This window comes from Bactrocera neohumeralis, chromosome 6, assembly GCF_024586455.1.
Source record: "Bactrocera neohumeralis isolate Rockhampton chromosome 6, APGP_CSIRO_Bneo_wtdbg2-racon-allhic-juicebox.fasta_v2, whole genome shotgun sequence".
NCBI classification, from domain to species: Eukaryota; Metazoa; Arthropoda; class Insecta; order Diptera; family Tephritidae; genus Bactrocera; species Bactrocera neohumeralis.
The window spans coordinates 74041633-74058667 of NC_065923.1; the positions used below are offsets into that span (position 1 = coordinate 74041633).

Consider the following 17035-nt stretch of genomic DNA (forward strand, 5'->3'; position numbering starts at 1 on the left):
ACAAATAAGCAGAAAAATTTAACAAGCAAACACTATTGAACGCTACGAAAGCGAAATTGCGCGGCAGCGGGCGGTGGGGGCAGTGCAGCCCGTTTGTTAATCACAAAGTCAACAAGAGACTGTCCGTCAGCCGCACGGCTAATTGGAGTGTCGATCGGCCTGGCAATTTAGATAAAATTTGTTGTTGCTTTTTATTGTGCCCCCACTTTTGTAAAGCAACAAAAAATCATTAGCAGCATTATCGGCCGGTTAAGGGTATTAACCACTAAGTAAACGCGAAATATCGTAAATAATCGAATAGTGTGCTAATATGTAGCTACAATGTTGACATATATGTATAATATATACATATATATGTATATACATATATGCACAGTTATGTATGAAAATAGTGGCATTATAACAATAAAAGCGTAAATTATTTTTTATTTTTTTATTGCTTTATTGTATTCTTGATTTTGTGTTAGCTTTTATTCTGCTGCATACGTCATTGCCATAAACGAGGTATTTCACACACATATCTCATATATGCTAGAGTCTTCAAAAAATATTTTATTCTAATTTTTTTTCTTTTTCTTTCAGCCACAGCAGCTAGCCATTCTAAACGCTTGACAATCCACAGACATAATCCAGGTAAGTGCTTGTAAAACTGGTTTTATACCAATTAAACTACTAGTTATGGCAATTTAATAAGGAAATATCATTATAGTGCGGTGCTCATGTTCTCAATTTGTTGCATAAAGGAAGCAAAACACGCGTTTATTTATTTATTATGCAGGTCTCTTATCCGATCAGCGAACGCTTAATGTCATTCAGTCATGTACTTATGTCGTTAAGACTATCAAGCGCGCTGCCGCTTTTACGATTCAATGAGTCATGCGCGCTTACGAGCTATTGGCTTACAGGTTTTCATTAAATATTAAATATATATACATATATAATTTGAATTTCTCTATTATGAGCGCCATGCTGTCACACATTTCATTCTTAAGCTTATAATGTGTGCTTAGCGTTAATATCGTAAATTGTTTGGCCCGTCAGTTCTGTCTAGCTTGGCTTGAAGTTGCTGGGTAAGAAGTGAAATAAACAAAGTTTTGTGCTATAACAAGTGAAACAGTTTGCGTATTAAAATGTTGCTTTAATAATTATAATTCTTGGTGGGCTTATATGCTACAGTTTATATGCGGTTTGGAGAGTAAATAGCTGGCACTAAGAATTTTCTGTGTTTTTAAGCGCAGAAAATAAAGTAGAAGGTTTGATATTAATTGTCAGGCTTGACAGCTGTTACAAGAAAATTTTTCTAAATTGCATAGCTAAATTTTCTAGCTTTGCAGTCATTTTGCGACTGTGTCGTTTGAGCCTGTTTTTTGCTAATTTTGGGTTGCTAAACCGAAAATGATTTTTAAAATTTCCCAACACTTAAGATTTTTTGTTTTGTAGTCAAGGGGTATAGGGTTCAACACATCACCACTTATTAACATTTAAAAACTCGCTTTGATGGAAAATATTTGAACTCAAATTCGTTATCAGTATATCCCACAGACCGCTTAGCACAACAGCCGCAATTTTTTTTCTGATTTGTTGAGTAGTGTAATGTAAGGAATTTAGTGTTGCCACAGGTTCACAGCTCAATATTCGGTTTTCTGTCAAAAAATATTAAAAAATTTAATTTTCCTTGAATAAGGTTACGTACATCTTCTTCTTCGTCCTTAACGTAAACATCGCCGACTGTAAAACAGCGCACCAATCGTTCTTCCTTTTCGCAGTTCGGCGCCAATTGGAAGTCCTTCTCCACCTGTTCTTTCCAAAAAGTGGAGGTCTTCATATTCCTCTACTACAATCGGCGCTTACTGTTTTTATTCATTCAGACGACATGACCTAGCCAGCTGTCTTTTAATTCGTTGAACTATGTTATTGTCGTCGCATATTTCGTACAACGCGCAAAGGACCATAAATCTTCCGCAGAACCTTTCTCTCGAAAACTCGTAACGCCGACACATCAGATGTTATTATCGTCCTTGCCTCTGCACTATATAGCAGCTCGGGGAAGATGAGTGATGACTTTACTTCTCAATTGCCTAGTCAGTCCGAAGCCCTCATTCATCACTTTGCTTCGCTTCTTTGTCCAACCGGGAGAAAGCAAAACTAAGGGCGCGATTGGTATGGCCAATGATATCGATGTCATCGGCGTATGCCAGAAGTTGTACACACTTGTAGAAGATTGTACTTAACTCCTCTTTTCTGATCTGTGGGTCGTATTATTTTCTCCAGGACTAGATTGAAGAAGTCGCACGATAGGGAGTCGCCTTGTCTGAAACCTCGTTTGGTAACGAACAGTTCGGAGAGGTCCTTCCTAACCCTGACGGAGCTTCTGTTATTGCTCTACGTCAGTTTACACAGGCGTATTAGTTTTACGGAAATACCAAATTCAGACATATCGTCAAAGGCAGTTCATTTTCGTGCTGTGGAAAGCAGCTTTGAAATCGACGAAGGGGTGGTGCTTGTCGATTTTTTTAACGGGTATTTTCCAAGACTTAGCGCATTGGTGAATATCTTGTCAGTTGTTGATTTTCCAGGCCTCAAGCCACACTGATAAGGTCCACTCAGTTTTTTGATGATGAACTTTAATCATCCACAGAGTACGCTTGATAGAACCTTATATGCGTTGTTGCGTAGGCTTATCCCGCGTTGGTTAGCGCAGATTGTAGGGTCTCTATTTTTGTGGATTGAGCAGAACACACTTAAATTCCAATCATCGGGTATGCTTTCGTTCGAAAATGTACCAAAAAGAAGCTGAAGCTCAGCTGGCAATCCATCGGCCCTTGCCGCTTTGCTGTTTGCAGACCGGTAATTGCTAATCGAACTTCTTCTTGGTCGGACAATGGAACGTCCGCTCCTTTGTCGTCGATTGGTGAATCGGTTTCACCATCTCCTGGTGTTATGCTTTCGCTACCATTTAGCGGGCTAGAGAAGTATTCCCTCCATAATTTCAGTATGCTCTGGGCATCATCCACTAGGTCACCTCTGGTGGTTCTACAAGTGTATGCTCCGGTCTTGAAATTTTCTGTTAGTCGTCGTATTTTTTCCTTGAATTACCCTTACCGGCCAGCTTGTAAATCTCTTCGTACTCACACATTTCATTTTCTCTCGTATTTTGTTAGGTTCCGACAATTATTGGTTTAAGATATCAGATCAATGGTACAAAAACTGAGAGACTAGTTTGCGTGTAAACCACAAGACTGACGGATAGGGACACTATAGGGTATCCGACGTTTGTTTCTGTTTGTTATGAATTTCGTGGAAAATTTAATACAGCCTGTTATGGTTACAAACAGCTGAAAGCGCTCGCTATGGCTTAAATTAGTATCGCCTTCTCTCAGACCGCAGCCTAAGCCTTGCTAACGTCATAGTTTCATGGCAAACAAGGCATAAGTAAGTTATTGCTGATTAATGCGTTTGTTCCTGAGAAGTTTTCTAGTTTCTGTTAACGAGCAAGTGTTTTAAAGCAGTCTGCAGTCTCACAGATTTCAAACAATTTTTCAATAGTCGTTTCTTTTACACAATATAGTCATTGCCTTTTCTACTCAAAACTAACCTGTTGTGTTTTATTTGCGCACTTCTTCCTTCTAAAATGTTTATTTTCGATTTAAATACCCATTGTCTATTTGCTGGTGTGTTGTTTGTTTTTTGCAGCAGTGAAGAAGAAAGAAAACAAAAAAATCTTTTATGGTTTGCCGACATGTTGACATTGCTTGTTAGCGCCGATATGACAAAGAAAACAACAAGATATCGTAATGCAAGAATGACAACATCGACATTAGCAATAAGAAAGTGTTAAACATTCTTAACAGCAACAACTAACTACGAAAACAACAACACGGTGGACTGTTGCATGCTGAAATGACAAGAAAATATGTTGAGAAAACAATGCTTGTGTTTGAAAATAGCTTAATGCAAAGAGTATATACGAAACCAAGCTGGCATCGAGAAAGAAAAATTTAAAAATACATGAAATTTTCAAATTTTTTACTTTTCTTGCTATTATTCGGAAGGATATTTATTATAAACATAGATATTGAAAACTAATTTCATTTAAGAAAATCTTTAAAAAGTTTTTAAAACTAAGTGCTAAAACTTTTCTCCCAGAAAATAGTGCTGTTTTATATCATCTTTTCAAAAGCTCGTTTTCGAAAATAAGCCGTGAACTGCACAACTTTATTTATAATCACAAAACCAGTGAAAACTTAAGTGAAAGCTAAGCGGTTGGTAGTGAAACTAGCAGAAATTCAACAGAATGCTATAAAAATAAATTTTGAAAACTAATTTCATAAAACTTTTCGAAAGCAAATCTTGAACAGCAAGTCTACAAAATGCTATACAAATAAATTTTGAAAACTAATTTCATAAAACTTTTCGAAAGCAAAACTTGAACAGCAAGTCTACAAATTGCTATAAAATTAGATTTTGAAAACTGAATTCATTTCAGAAAACATAAAAATAGATTTTAGAAAATAATTTCATTTAAGAAAATCTATAAATAGTTTTGGCAAGCTAAGTTTCAAAATTTTTTTCCAAAAAATGGTGCTCTTTTATATAAAATTTTCGAGAGATCGTTTTCGAAATCAAGCCCTGAACTGCTTAACAGTACCTTACAATCACAAAACCGGTGAAAGCTTTTCTAAAAGCTTTCGAAAGCACAGCGCTTGCTTGCGAGACCAGCAGCAAGTCTACAAATTGCTATGAAAATAGGTTTTTAAGAACCAATTTTATTTAAGAAATTTTAGAAATATACTTTAAAAACTAAGTTCATTTCAGAATACCTAAAAATAGGTTTTAGAAAGTAAATTCATTTAAGAAAACCTAAAAATAATTTTCGAAAACTAAGTTCCAAAATCTTTTTTAAAAAAATAGTGTTGTCTTATATAATGTTTTCGAAAGCTCGTATTCGTAAGCAAGCTTTGGACTGCATAACAGTACCTTACAATCACAAACTCAGTGAAAGCTTTCGTGAAAGCACAGCGTTTGGTTGCAAAACTAGCAGCAAGTCTACAAATTGCTATAAAATCAGCATTAGCAGCAATAAATAACCGTAATAATGTTGGATTTAAATAAAGCCGTTATGAAGGTTACACATACGAAAGGGCATACATGTACCATAATGTATGTGAGCACATATTATAAATTTGTGTATGCGCTTAGGTGAGCCCATGCCGCCACCTCGCTTATACGCTGATGAGTAATTACCCAAATAGAACAACAGCAAATATTATGCCAGCAACAAATTTTAAAAATATGAGTCTCTACTTTGTTATCAACAGCGCTGTCGCACCCATAACGCCTGGCCAGCCCCTAACTAAAAAAAACTTGAACACGGTTCCCCACACCCACCGCAGACCCTACGCATGTAAGTACTAAATTGCAAAGCTTTGAAAATGTTACTCATAACGTTCAATGTCGCCGTGTGGCGTACAAGCTAGACAATTTGTCACTATTACGGCGGTTTCGAGCAACAAATTGTCAAACATAGTAAACGCCCCATGTATGGCAGAAACCACAGAAATATTTTTTGTTGTAAAAAATGTGATTTTTTTTTTGGTTTTGCTGTGGCCACACACATCTACTTTGCGCTGGAACTTATGTTCAGCTATAGGCCTACTCTGTATGGGTACTCGTGTGTCTATGCTGACTTTTCTTTACACACTAGTGTAGCTCTTTAAGGCAGGCAAATATTTGCTCAGCAAGTTTCGGAAACTTCAACTCTTTTCTAATACTACAGGCGTAGTAGAAGTCAGTTATACAATTGATTTGGTTCATATTGAGATGACAAACTATCGGAGGGAGTTATTGAACTTCAAACTAAGGTTTGGAAATAATGTAACTCAAAATAGTGACTACGACACGTAGAATTTGCCAACAGCTTCTAATCGGTACCAAATTCAGACTAAAATATATCTTTTTTAGTTATTCGATTATTATCGAACGATTTTCATTATTTCGATTTTCATAGAGTGACCCAATCTTTTACGCTCGGCTTAAAAATAATGTGGGAAGAGAAAAAATATTACACAACTTTGTCGCTTGTATAATTAATTAAGGGTTTAGGCTAGAAAAAAATTTGGATTATTTATTTTTTATACCCTGAACAGGGCCACGAAGTTCGAAAACGTCCTACACCCTAAATGCCCTACACCCTTAGTTGTTGAGGTAACGGTATCAAAGTTTGCTTCATCACTTTCCTGATAAAAAATTACTTATATGTCGGAACTACCAATATCGGATATAGCTGTCATACAAACGACATGGTAGGAATCAAGAGCTTGTATGGACAACTCTTTCATTTTAGCAGATATCTGCACGAAATTTGTTATGGATTATTTTCTAAAACAATGTTATAATTTACTAAGAAATTATTAAGATCGGACTGCTATAGCATATAGCTGTCATACAAACAGTACGACAGGAATTAAGTGCTTGTATGGACAACTCTTTCATTTTAGAAGATACATATCTGCACGAAATTCGAAGTGAATTATTTTCTAAGGCAATGACATGATTTACTAAAAAATTGTAAAGATCGGATCACTATAGCATATAGCTGTCATACAAACTGCACGATAGGAATCAAGTTAATGTATGGACAACTCTTTCATTTTAGGAGATATCTGCACGAAATTTGTCATGGGTTATTGTCTAAGGCAATGCCATGATCTACTAAAAAATTTTTGAGATCGTATTACTGTAGCATATAGCTGCCATACAAACGGCACTATAGGAATCAAGTGCTTGTATGGACAACTCTTTCATTTTAGGAGATATCTGCACGAAATTTGTCATGGGTTATTGTCTAAGGCAATGCCATGATCTACTAAAAAAATTTTGAGATCGTATTACTATAGCATATAGCTACCATACAAACTGACCGATCAAATTCTTGTATAGAAACTTTATCAGTTGTGAAGCGTTTTATAGCTTCGGTGCAACCGAAATTAACGTTCGTTTTTTTTTGTTTTTGTTTTTTTACATTCAATTTTTTAATTTTCTTTATACAACCCTAATGCACACACATATGTATGCATCTTTTCTTCTCCAAGCTCTATATATGTAAACACGCCTGCATCTTGTTTTAAATTTTTTATGTCAACCTTTCTGCTAAGCTTTTTACTCGCCAATTACCTTTCCACGCTTATTTGTTTTCCCTTGTCGCGCACTGTTATTTACATACAATTACATATTATGATATATGTACAACCTTTATTTGCCTGTTTTGCATCTATCGCGCTTTAAGCGAGCGACCATCCCAGTTTGGGGGCAACCAACCAGCCCAAGCGCGGTCTTGCAACCGACGATTTCGCTAAGAGGAATTAAACACATTATACTTTAAAATGTGCGCCTGTGTGTCGTGTGCACGTGTATGTGTTTGTTGGCGTGTGCAATTTGTGTGTTATTGTCAACAACAATCTACATATCGTCACATTATACAATTTTTGTATTTTTTCTTTGCCCATTCTCATGCTCTGCGAGAGCCGCTTGTTTGTATTTTAATCATCTGGGGGCCAATAACAATGTACAGTGTACAAGCTCTATAATATGCATAAGTATTTATGTATATGTGCGGTCGTTGTGTGCAACACAAATTTACATAAAGACACACGCGTATATTTGTAATGATCGGCAAGCATGGTTTGGGTTATGACATTAAAGCGCTGCCTGCCACATGTGAACTTGTACTTAAGTCCCCAACCAGCTGCCATAACCACAGCTTTTCTCCCCAGCGCCGCCCCCGACCCACCCACTGCAGTGGTTTTGTTAGCTGTGCACTCGCCTCATGGCTCATTTGCAGACGAAATGGCTATCCATGTTTAGTTGTTAATTTGTGTAGTTGTAATTTGAAAAATAGCTATTTTTTATATTTCTTTATTTTTATTGCCGTCCCTGCAATTGTCGCATTGGCTACTGCTTGGGCGCTGTGCTCGCAAACATATATACAAGTACTTATATGCCTACCCAGTTGTAGAAGAGAACAGCATCAAATAGTCGTAAAAGTTTACAAATTCCCAAAACTGCTGAAGAGAATCGTCCAACGAAAAAGTGAGAACTACTTTTTCACCGTTTTTGGTACAAATTGTGAAAGTCCAATTGTAGCATCCCATGTAAATCACTCTTATTGAATCTAACCTAACCTGTTCTGTAGATAGATCAAGCTCTCTCAACTCTATTTATTATTAAAATTAACCTAGCCTGATCAAACAGATTTCGTAGCAGTAATTTTCTCAACTGCTAGGGCGATTTTCTCTAGCGTTTAAGGGGGGAGCCTGCTTTAGAGGCTTCAAAAAATCATCTGTTTTTGAGGATTTTTTGGGAGGGAAATAAATAATTGATTAAAGCTAAATTTATAGGGTTTATAGCTATATATTTAAACATCATTCGCAAATTTTTTGGATACGAAATCTTTGATATTCTGCCTTTGGGAAGCAATTGCCCGATGAATCTCGCCTGTGCATTTGTCGGACGGTGGGCAGGTTGCAGGTTGCATTTTTTATCGGAAACAAAAGATTCAAAGAGATTTATATTTTTTAATAATTTATATTCTAGTTAAACTAAGAAAATTCTAAAAAAAGTGTATGATTCTAAAAAAATTTTAAAAATTAAAAAAAAGTGGTTTTTGTGCAAAAATAATTTTACTTTATGTTGTTTAAAAATATGTTCAAACTTAACTTTTCTTAGTTTTTTTTTAGTTTAAGTAGAAGATAATTTAAAAGCTGTGGTGGCTGCAAAGGAAGAAAATCAGGCAGAAGATCGGAGTCTCAAAAACTATAACAACGAGCTATGATATTGATTAATATTAAGGAGCTCTCTGCTAAGCTAAGCTTTAGGCTACCGGCTACCGTACTGAGATCTTTCAGGCAGAAATATCTGCTGTTAAAGTAGCAGCTGACTACGATTTTCAGCTTTTTCCAAGGAGGTCCGACTGCAGAGCGGCAATAGTAGCGTAGAGCTTTTGGGCTCAAAGTTAGTCAGGCAGTGCTTAATTTCAAGTGTTAAGCTACTACATTATCCACTGAATTAGCCCTCCCGTTGTAATCTTGCGTTTTAGGACTGCACTAGAATAGGAGGTTACAAAACTATTTAGCCTTAGCTGAGTTCATCTTGGCACAATCGTAAGAAAACCGTTGTTTTTTTTTCTGGATGAAATGGCAGTTCTTGAATCTCTGCTGGTAGTTCTTCATTCCAATTGCGGAAATTTTGCTTGCTTAAATACCCGTTGAGCCAGAAATGGTTCTTATCGCTGAACAAAATTTGCCTCGAAAACGTCGGATCTGGTTAGAACTTTTCAAGAGCCCATAGAGCGTAGCGCTGTCGCTTGGGAAGGTCGAGCGGCTTTGGTGCTTGCACAAGCTGTATTTTGTTGTACGCTATTAATTTAAGATCTCGACGTAAAATGCGCCAAGTCGATGCATACGTCAGTACGAGTTGCTGCGAACGGCGCCGAATCGAAGCTCCACGGTATACGTGTACACTCTCAGCTACGGCTGCTATATTTTCTTCACTGCGTGCTGGAGGTGGGCTATTCGGTCGAATATTCTCCAATTATTAATAATACTGGGTCTCAAGATGGGTGCTGGTGTTGCGAATAGTACAGCCAGTAGCCCAATTATGTTGGTCATAAGTCGAACAATTCTTTACGGTACGTGTAATTGCAGCTACAGGAAACTGGCAGAGGGGTTTTCATCGTCATCCACAACCAAGAATTATAAAAACAAATATTGTTAGGAGCTTATTCTGCCGTCGTTTTAGCCTTTGAGGCCCACCGAACAAAGCTCTCTAAAAACAGCTTGTATATTTTCAGTTTCTGGAGAGCAAGTTGAGTGCTGGCCTTTAATTTCGAAAGTAATATCTTCATAAAACCGTTGTGTCTTTCATTTCGAAAGTAATATTAACATAAATTCATTTATTTGTGGCGACCTACACGCGCATAAAATGGTCGGAATATTTTATGCAGCAACTGTAGCGCATTTTATTCGAGCAAGTATCACAGTTCGCTTTTATTTGCTCATTGTTCAATTTACTTTGCAATTTATTGAAATTTAAATTTAAATCAGCACAGGGGGTAAACAGCGAAAATAAAATAAAAGCGCACAAAATGTAAAAAAAAACAACAATGCCGTTTTGTCAAGCGCTGGACATTGATATTTTTGCAGCCTGGCTCTCGTATTGGCAACGTCGTTGTCGTTGCTGTCGTCGTTGCCTGCTTTTTGCGCTTAGTTGCCGCTGCAGCGCTGGCAATGATGTAAGTAAATAAATACCCGTATTAAGTGGGCATTGTTGTTGCCGTCGTTATTGTCATGCAGCCGTAGAGCTGGATATTTGTGCTGGCTGGCAGCGGCGCGGCAAAGGCGAGTGGGTATTATTTTGCAGCTCATTGCGGGCGACAATAAAAGCAACAACAGCAACACAAATGCACAGCGGGCGTAGCAGCAATGCAAATAGCAAACAATATAACAACAAAAAGTAGAGTGTGCAATTAAATTAATTGCTATGCTAAAATGTGATAAAAAATATAAAATTGCAACTACAAATGAATGCAAACATATGTACATGCGCACACCTACAATGAAACTACATAAAGAAATATATATACAGTTGTGGGTTGTTTTGTTGCGCTGTGGCACGAGCACCGTTTGGAAACATGTCGCATGTGCTGGTGGGGGCGGGCGGCGCCATATGGAGTTGCAAGCCCGTCCGTTAAGCATGAAGCTGTGCGCTGCTGTGAAATTCGCACAAAAAATAATAATGTGAAATTGTAAAAATTAAAATTAAAAAATAATTGTTCGCATAAAAAACTGTTGAAAAAATATATCGAAAAAAATTGTTGAAATATTATTACAGTTTATCTTTTGTGTGTGTGCTGCCACTTGACGGTCGGGCGGTTTTTCATGCGATTTTTTCTTGCTATTTGGTTATAGTTGTTATTGTTATTGGCATTGTCATTGCGCCCGCGACATGTTGTGACGTTTGCACTGCATTTGCAATTGCAATATTGTCGCTGCGGTTGATTGCCGCCAGTTGTGTTGCATGTGTTGCATGCCGCGCCAATTGTTGTGACCGCTATTTGATGATACAAAGGCGAACAGCAAGCAAATACAGTTGAACGTGAACTAACAGCTATTTATATAGATAAACTTTTATGTGTGTACTGATGTACAGCTGTATGTAATATTTAATGGTAATGAAGCGAGCGAGCTGATAATGTATCGAGTTAGAGCATTTCAGTAAAAGGTAGATATTAAAATAAATATAGTACAGAGATGAAAAAAAAAATTAAAAAAAAAACATTAAAACAAGAGAAAAAATGTTAACTTCGCTGACAGCTAGCTACAATACGCTTTACAAATATGAGAGTTCTAGATAAGTTTGTATGGCAGCTATACGCTATAGTGATCCGATCTGAAAAATTGCTTCGCTTATTGTATCTTAGCTTAAAATAATACGCCATGCCGAATTTCGTGCAGATATCTCTTTAACTAAAAAAGTTTTTCATGCAAAGATATGATTTTGATCGTTCAGTTTGTATGGCAGCTATATACTAGAGTGGTCCGATCTTCAAAAATTTCTTCGGAAATTGTACCGTTGTTTTGGCTTATATTTTCTGCCGAATTTCGTGTAGATATCTCATTAACTAAAAAAGTTTTCCATACAAGGAGATTATTTTGATCGTTTAGTTTGTATAGCAGCTATATACTATAGTGATCCGATCTGAAAGATTTCTTCGCTTATTGTACCTTAGCTTAAAATAATACGCCATGCCGAATTTCGTGCAGATATCTTTTTAACTAAAAAAGTTTTCCATACAACGAGATGATTTTGATCGTTCAGTTTGTATGGTAGATATGTATATGCTATAGTGACCCGATATAAAAAATTTCTTTCTAAATTGCACTGTTGTTTTGGTTTATGTTTTCTGCCAAATTTCGTAAAGATATCTTCTCAAATGAAAAAGTTTTCCATACAAGGAGATGATTCCAAAGTTACGGTTTGTAAGGCAGCTGTGTGCTATAGTTGTCCGATATCGTCCGTTCCGACAAATGAGCAGTTTCTTGCACAGAAAAGGACGTGTGCAAAATTTCAGAGCGATATCTCTAAAACTGAGGCACTAGTTTGCATATACGGACGTACATATATGGCTAAAACGACTGAGCTCGAAATATATTAAAAAGGGTCTGCGTTGTTTCCTTCTGAATGATACAAACTTCGTGGCAAACTTATTATACCCTGTTCAGGGTATACAAATATGCTAGGGAAAGTTTGTTTTGAAAAATGACGGTACGTACTTGGAGGCAGGTTTGAGTCTTAAAAACATCTAAGAAGTCCGTATATCTTTTCTATTCGTCCAAAGCTGACAATTTCTTAAAAACATCTAAGTGTTCCATTTGCCCAAAGATGACCATTTCCTGCTTTTTTTTCAGGCATTTTCACCTCAAATATTACTTTAAAAAGTTCAGTTTCAAGAGCTCGGCTGCGTGTCTACATTTTTAGACCGTAAAAAGCCTGTGATGCTGGGTTTTTTACCCATTGGTGCGTGTAACCAACAACTGTCACTACCGTTGTTGTTTTTGTAGCGACAGAAAACATGCGTGAAGTAATATGTAGGAATACTGTGGAGTAGACAGTTCTCGGACAGATATAAAGCCATGTACGGTGTAGTAGCGGGCTTACGGCTCGTGGGGACGGTCTGGGCTTAGCTTTCTGCATTCGAACCTGGATCCGAGACTGGCGTTCTACCTACTGGCTCTACTCCAACAGTTCACAGCTGACCATTTCTTGTTTTTTCTGACACTTTTACTTCAAAAATTTCTTTGAAAATTTCAGTTTCAAGTCTTCACTTTTACACCCTGCCATTTTGAGTGTTTCACCCGTTGGTCAGTGTATCCAACACATTGATGTTACTGTAGCGGCAGAAAACTGCCGAGTAGAAAGTTCTCGGACGGATATAAAGGCGGGGACCGTTATATTAGCGAGCTTATGTGTTGTCGGAACGGTTGTGGGTTTGTTCCTGGAATAAGAAGTCCAGTATATACATATTTTGATTGATCTTTGTAATCTGATTAATTTAAGATGAGTATGCGTTAGCCTTCTGCAGTACGTTCTGGATCCGGGACAGCTGGTCTGCCTCTTCGATGGCAGTGCGAAGGAGTTTCTTTAGCGCTGGTGATAAGACCTCTTCGCGCTTGTTCTGGCATCGTTCCTATTGAGCACAGGGTACCACAGGGTCCCGTATTCATCAACCAATATATAAAAAGCTGTCAAGTAGACATATGTATTATGTTTGAGGTGGAGAGCGCTGTATTATATTGCTATTATAGCTGCCGGAAAATTTCCAATTTCGCACATAATTAATATTGTAGTGGCTTTCTTACGTCATCCCGATGTAATCAGGCGTCTGCTTGTGTGTGTTTGTGTGTTGTCAGCCCAAAATACTCCTTAAGTCCATGTGTATTGCACCTGCAAAAGTCAAGTAGCACGATCCAACAAATCACCATATACGAGTACACGAGCGCACATTACACAGAAATTAATTTATTTTCTCTCTCCATGTTTTCGAAGTAAGCGTAAGCGCACAAAAAGATCTCCAAGATTGATATGGTAAGACACAAATTTATAGGAAATCGTGGCGATATAGTATAATACGCTCATAGAAAATGCTGCTTAATTTATTTAGTGTCAAGTGTGATGACAGCTAGCGCAAATAAATGGTTGGTGGGGGGGCTTTGAGCCGCCGCAGCCACGCTGTAACGAGCAGCGGCAGCCGGCGCGGTCGGGCCGATTGAAGCAACAGCACCACAAATTGCCGTAGTGGCGACGTACGACGGTGAAGTGGTGCGGCGGTTAGGCAACCATCAGGCCAACCAGCCGGCAGCTGCCCAGACCCCAAGCCAACAAGTGGAGAACACTTTGCGCGGCAGCCGCTTTGCAGTGGCAACCATATGACAACAGAAAACACAGGCAGCCATGGCATCGAAGTAAACTGCCAGCTAGTCGGACAATTAGGCAGCCCAGGCGTCGTCGTCATGCTAGTGCGACAGCGCGCCACTCATACACTAAGACTGCCGGTTAGCCGCGCTGTCGAGTCGTCGTGTCGTTGTGCCGTCGGCGGGTATCCAGTTAGCCATGTATTGCTTTATTTAATTAAAATTTATCACTATAATGAATATGAACAGCGTCGAACAAAAGGAAAATCAACAAATCGCAACGACGAAGCACATGGCGAAGGGGTGGCGCTGTGTACTGTGTACACTTAATTGTGTTGCTGTTGTTTTTGTGTCGTAGTACATGCTTTTTGTAGCTGCTGATTTGTTACAGATGTGGGTTGAAAAGCGCGAGCCGACACAAACTTAAACTTGTGTGTGCGGTTGTGTGTGTTTTATCGCGCTGTAAGCGCTGTAATTGCAATTTCTACTAGCAACGAGCAGCGAGTAAGCCGCAACAAGCCATCATCAGTGTGTACATAATATAACTAGCGCAAAAAAACAAAAGGATGATCTAATCACGGAGGGCGTTAAAATTCAAGATTGCTTGCCTTTGTTTGCATCAGAGCCAGAGCAGTGTATTGACAAGGGTTAATGCTAATATTTGCTGCCGCTGCTGGATAACAAAACCCGGTATTTGCCATTAATAACTGTATATTCTGCGAAGTGGTTTTGTGCAGTAAGCATGGATTGTGTGTATGCAGATTATATAAAATTTCTAGTGGTAGAAGTTAGATTTATTTTCTTCTTCTTTATTGGCGTGTACACCGCTAAGGCAGTTATAGCCGAGTTTACAACAGCGCGCCGGTCGTTTCTTCTTTTCGCTTTCGGCCCCAATTCGAGATACCAAGTGCAGTCAAGTTCATCTCCAGCTAGTATTTCCAACGGAGTGGAGGCCTTTCTTTTCCTCTGCTTCCGCCGGCTGCTACTACTTGGAATACTCTCAGAGCTGGAGTGCTTTCATCCATTCGGACGACGTGACCTATCCAGCTTAGCCGCTGTCCCTTAATTCGCTGAATTATGTCAATGTTGTCATATATCTCGTACAGCTCGTCGTTCCACCAACTGCGGTATTCGTCGTTGCCAATGTGCAAAGAACCATAAATCTTGGGCAGAACCTTTCTCTCCAAAACTCGTAACGCCCACTCATCAGATTTTGTCATCGTCCATGCTTCTGCACCGTCCGGATGACTATCTGTCTGTCCGTGCAAGTTGTACAAAAAAAAGACGAGTTCATAGATGGGCGCAATCGCTTAGAACAATTTTTTTAAGAACTATTACTGTGAAAATTTGCGAAATCGTATGAACAACCCGCTCCACTCTCCGGGATTGTTCAAGACTACTAAAAGCGCTGTAAATCAATAACTAATTACGCCAGAGACATAAAGTTTCACTTCTGGGTTAGTATGAAAGGGCTTTATGGAAGCCGGTGTGAAATTTGGACCATGGGTGTGGCACCGCCCACTTTCTTTCTCGGGAGCCGACATACCGATTTCGATTAAATTTAGTACATAACTTCTTCTCATATTTCTATGTCACAGTGCGAAAATGGGCGAAATTGGACTACAACCACGCCTATTTCCCATATAACATATTCTTAAATTCCATCTGATATTTTCACTGTCACAATGCACACATCAAGAGCAATTGATATAACGGCATAACATTTTGTAGTAATAATTTCCAAATTTTCCAAATCCAACCAAAACTGTTCAAGCTCCAAGGTACCGAATATTGCTCTTCGCTTTGACTTTGACTTTGCGAACGCTCAGTGACCTTCTTATACTATATAATTTTAATTTTCATATATTCTTACATACTCTTATATACATAGTCTTCTTTTTAGGTGTTCATTCAGTATTTAAGTATGTAAGTCTCATTATGTATACATACATACTTCTCTCCTACTTTATAAAATAATTAAATTCATTTTCCTTTCATGTAATGGCATTTTACTTTCATTAATACCAAAATGATTAAAACTCCAATTTCCAGTTCTTATATGCATACGCCTAACTCTTATGTAAACCTGCCATTTCATGCTTACTTCTCTCGAATATTGATCTCTTAACATTTTTCCCAAGACGCATCGTAAATCTGCCTTCTCACCAAAACTTCCATTAATCTTCTGTTTACATTAGTTCATTTTCGCTTTCAAAGCTCTCTTCAGCAGTTATGCGCTCTTACATATAACATTTACACCTGCATATCAATGCTGCGTAAAGAGCTCGCACACACACACGCTCATGCGTTGCTTTATGCCTGCCATAAGCTGTGCGCTCTGCAGGGAATTAGCAGCGTGCTCATCATTGGAAAAATCGTAATGAGTGATGCCAAGATCTCATTGTTGTTGCAAATTTTTTAATGTTCGAAGTTGACCTTCAAAATATTATGCATGCAATAATAGCTAATCAATACTCCTGAGAGAATTTAGAAGAGTTTCGAATTTAGGAATACAAAATTAAGGGGAATTCAGCTGAATTATTCCAGGAATGCAATGTAACAGTAAAAATATTTATTTGCAAGTGGTAATGAGAGTGGACACACGTAATTCTTGACTGATATGCGAATATTTGTTAAAATTGGTGAAAAGTATTTGTTTAAAGTGTTAAATTGTGTTTTTATTTAATTTAAAGTTAAATTCGTTGATAAATGCAAAAAAGTACTGTCGTATAAGTCGTAATGAGTTAAATTCATCGAAAGTGCGAGTGTCTATTTTGTGCAAATTCATGAAGTGCGTGCTCGGGTTCTTTCGTGGGTGTGTATATGCGTGTATGTATAAATGTAACAAGCTCCATGCGTTTCGCAGTTGGCTTACGTCGACTATGTCGGGTATTGAGCGCTACAGCGTTATTATAAAAAAAAGCGAGTGGTTCAATATTACCAAGGCAAGTTTAAAAAGGGTGAGTTTGTAACCAAATTATTTGAAATTTATATATAAAATTTATTTGTATTAAAATTTATATTTGCTTATAATACATTTCTGTCAGTATGTTCATGAGAACGGTTCG

General features: G+C 37.9%; 1 long non-coding RNA gene across 4 annotated transcripts in view; it reads left to right on the top strand.

The window, feature by feature from the left end:
• LOC126761176 (uncharacterized) overlaps window positions 1-17035 on the top strand; it is a 302754-nt gene that overhangs the window by 215751 nt on the left and 69968 nt on the right. For all 4 annotated transcript variants that reach the window (XR_007667332.1, XR_007667335.1, XR_007667334.1 and 1 more), the window contains exon 5: window positions 583-633. This is a non-coding gene — a long non-coding RNA (uncharacterized LOC126761176). The remainder of the gene's footprint in view (window positions 1-582; window positions 634-17035) is intronic.